General features: G+C 48.8%; 1 long non-coding RNA gene across 1 annotated transcript; it reads right to left on the bottom strand.

The window, feature by feature from the left end:
• Window positions 1-476: 476 nt before the first annotated feature.
• On the bottom strand, window positions 477-1,768 carry LOC137163195 (uncharacterized). The gene is made up of 2 exons (XR_010922651.1): window positions 1,689-1,768; window positions 477-870 (listed from the first exon to the last, which is right to left on the bottom strand). It is a non-coding gene; the product is annotated as an uncharacterized lncRNA (long non-coding RNA).
• Between the last annotated feature and the right edge of the window lie 1,553 nt (window positions 1,769-3,321).

The following is a 3,321-nucleotide window of genomic DNA, read 5'->3' as shown; positions in this document are numbered from 1 at the left end:
CACTGGTGTGACACTACTGCACTAATCTTAGGCTCCCAAAGTTTATGAAATTCTGGGTGTCTTCCCCTCAGCTGACTCAAAATCCTGCCAGAGCCTTCTTACTCCCTCCAGGCATCAGTAAGAAAATATGTATTGTAATAATGTTTGAGAAGATACTTTAATATTAATAAGTTTCCTGCGGGCCCTTGACTGACATGCTGTCTCAGAAAAATTCAGTAGGGCTTATGTTTGCATGCAAAAAACAAAACATAGTACTTCATCCCCTGGCTGCTTACAGGGAAAAGGTAGTACACTATTCATCCTGCTGTAGGGACCACACAACAGTGGAGCAGTACGAGTACATATACCTCAATTGTGAAAGTAGCTTGTTAGCAGTCCCCAGAAACCTGGACGACTGCTCCCCCAGGCTGGTAGTAAGTAAATACCGTCGAAGCAATCTGGTACCACTTGCAGCTTTACTGGGGAAATCAAGATCATTTTGAACATGGGAAGGTATTACTTATTTACCCCTCTGTAATCCCACGAATGTGCAGCTTCATAGGGAGTGGAAGCCTCAAGTGCTTCTGTTCTGGTCAGCCTCCATGGAGTGCTCAAGGCTTTAATGTGGAGCCAGCATGTGGAGCTAGGGAGAGCTGGATAGGGAGCCCCCCCCCATCCCATCCTTCAGCATCTGAGCCCCTTCCTCCAGCAGGGCAAGGTCCATGGGCTGAAAGCCAAATGAGCATAATTCTCAGTAGGGTCCAATGCAGCCTGAGCAGGGCTGCACAGGAGGTTCGGGCTCTCTGCATGCTCAGGGTTGCTGCAGGGCGGTGTGCATGGTACAGAGCATTGCAAGAGAGATTCGGTGAAGGAGATCGCTCCCAGCGAACACTTCAGGAGAGAAGGCAGAGGAGGAGGGGTTTAATCCCTGATTTTCACCTCCAGTTGTTTATTAACAGCAGCAATCATTGCCTGGCAAAGGACACACTAGCTCTTGCCTCTTTGGGACCTGGAATCTGTGGGTTTTGCAGGCCTTCCTCCCACTGTGAATTGGGGATGCTCATGATATGTGGGGGTAAAGGGAGCTGTGAAGATCAGCTTCTCTCCCAAGGGATTTGAGGACCCACTTTGAGGACCTATGGGGAGGTGTCATGGGGCTGGCATACCCCACCACAGGTGTCAGTTCATGTAAGCAGGAAAGTCCAGGAAAGCCATAGAGCCACCAGTTGGGTCTCCCATTCACAGCCCCACATTTTCTCACATGGTAATACAGCTCAATGGCCAGTGTCACTAAAGCAGCCTTCTTGGGCAGGGCAGGGCAGGGCAGCGCAGCAGCCAGTCACTAAAGCAGCCCAACTCCATGAGATAAGGTGGTCTATTGGCACATGGGGGTAGTGGGGCATCACCTAGGGATGTGCCCTGGATAGGCAGACTTAGACCCTCCTGGCTCCTCCAAGCCCCATCTTGGGGCCCTGGCAGTGGTGGAAGTATATATACCACCATGTCAGCAATGAATCTCCCAAAACACACTGACTGGTTCTCTAATCCTTTCAGATTAGCACTAGCACCATCCCAATCCCCCAGGCTACTTCCTACCCTGTTTCCTGCAGCAATGGTCTATAGTTCTCCAAGGCCTCCAGGTCCTCAGCTGGTGCCACTAACAGTGACTCAGTCCCTTTCCCACCTTCATCCATCAGCCTGGAACTCACCTGGGCTGAGCATAGTTTAGCACTAGGATTGCTATCTGCAACAGCCACTCCCTGGAAGAAGCAAACAGTCTACCACTCCCTCTTCAACAGCCTGCCCAGAGTAAGCTGGGTTGCTTCCTTTTATACCTGACTTCCAGGCTGAGCATGCCCAGTAGAGGAGGAGAGGTGTGGTCTCCTCAGTCTTCAGTGCATTGTTAACCCTCTGTAGTCCAGGGCAGAGGTGGTATGCCCTGTCACAGGGGGTCTGGTAGCCTGGAAAGATTCTTATCTTTATGGCTCTCTGTTGCTCCAGGATTTAACCCTTGGATCAGCTGCATGAAGTTTTCCATGTCCTCAGAGATTCTCCCTGTTCTGCTCTGTGTCCTCTTCTCAAGTTTTTCGGCAGTTCACAGCTACTTGGGTGGGTAAGGCCCCACCATGCTTGTCTGACTCAAAGCCCCATGCTGTAGCAGAGATAGGGTTAGCTGGCTGGGTGCTATCATTTTTTGCTTTCTGCCAAGCCTAAGAAAGCTGCCTTGTAAATCTTTTGGATTTTGCCTGGTGCTTGTGTGTCTACTCGGTCATGCTCAAGAGGGAGCAGAGGAGCTTGCTGGGGAAGTGCTGCAGCAGAGGCTCTGTATGGCTGTGACCATTGCCTTGCTCTGATCTCGGATCAGGAGGAGAAGAGGAGGTTTGCCAACAAATAAAAATGCTTTAACTGTCCAAAAATGGATACAAATAACTAATCTATAAAGAAAAGGATGGGAGCCAAACGAACCACCCCTTTGCTGCTGCAGGGGCAGAAGATCTGGCAGCAAGCAGGATGCTGTGCTTTGAAGCACCCCCAGAAACTGCAGGCAGGAGGGGAACAGCCCATATGTATCAGAATTGTGGGAGACTTTGGGCTGCAGAAATCTTTTCCCAGTATAGGTTCGTAGAGGCTACATCTACACTTGGAGTTGGAGGTGTAATTCCCAGGTCAAGTAGACATACTTGCATTAGCTCTCCTTGAGCAAATGTGCTCAAAATAGTATGCAGCTGTGGTAGCACAGGCAGCGGCGAGGAGCAGCACAGGTTAGCCACTGTGAGTATGTACCCACAGGATCTAGGCAGGTTTGTACTTGGGGCGGCTAGCCAGCGCTGCCCCCTCCCACACAGCTATTTTTAGCATGATCGTTTAATGAGAGTTAATGTGAGTATGTCTCCTTGAATTGGGAAACACATCTCCAGCTCCAAGTGTAGACACAGCCAGACACTCTCATCAAGTCACCTCTTAGCCTTCACTTGGGTAAACTAAACAGATTTAGCTTCTTCGGTTTGTTAGTGTAAGGCAGGCTTCTAGACCTCAAATTATTCGTATAGCCCTTCTTTTCACTTTCCAATTTTTCACCACCCTATTTGAAATGTGGCCAACGGAAGTGGACATAGAATTCCAGTAGTGCTCTCACAGAGAAACAAGACTTGGTTTTATATATTCCTCTGTCTTGATAGGGGTGAAGAGACAGTTCTTCATGGCTAAACCTTACATATTTCTGTAAAATGGATATCAAGTGTAGACTGGAGTTCAGGAATTTGATCCACCAAACATGGTAGCATATAAGTTTGGAATATTTCAAGCCAACAAATTATAAAGAATACAACAAAGAGGCCTGCA

The sequence above is a fragment of the Emydura macquarii genome, unplaced genomic scaffold (assembly GCF_026122565.2).
Source record: "Emydura macquarii macquarii isolate MOO-44397 ecotype Brisbane River unplaced genomic scaffold, CSIRO-AGI_Emac_v2 contig_2481, whole genome shotgun sequence".
Taxonomy (NCBI): Eukaryota; Metazoa; Chordata; order Testudines; family Chelidae; genus Emydura; species Emydura macquarii.
The sequence above is the reverse complement of the archived record's forward strand: the minus strand, read 5'-3'. Positions and strand labels throughout refer to the sequence as shown.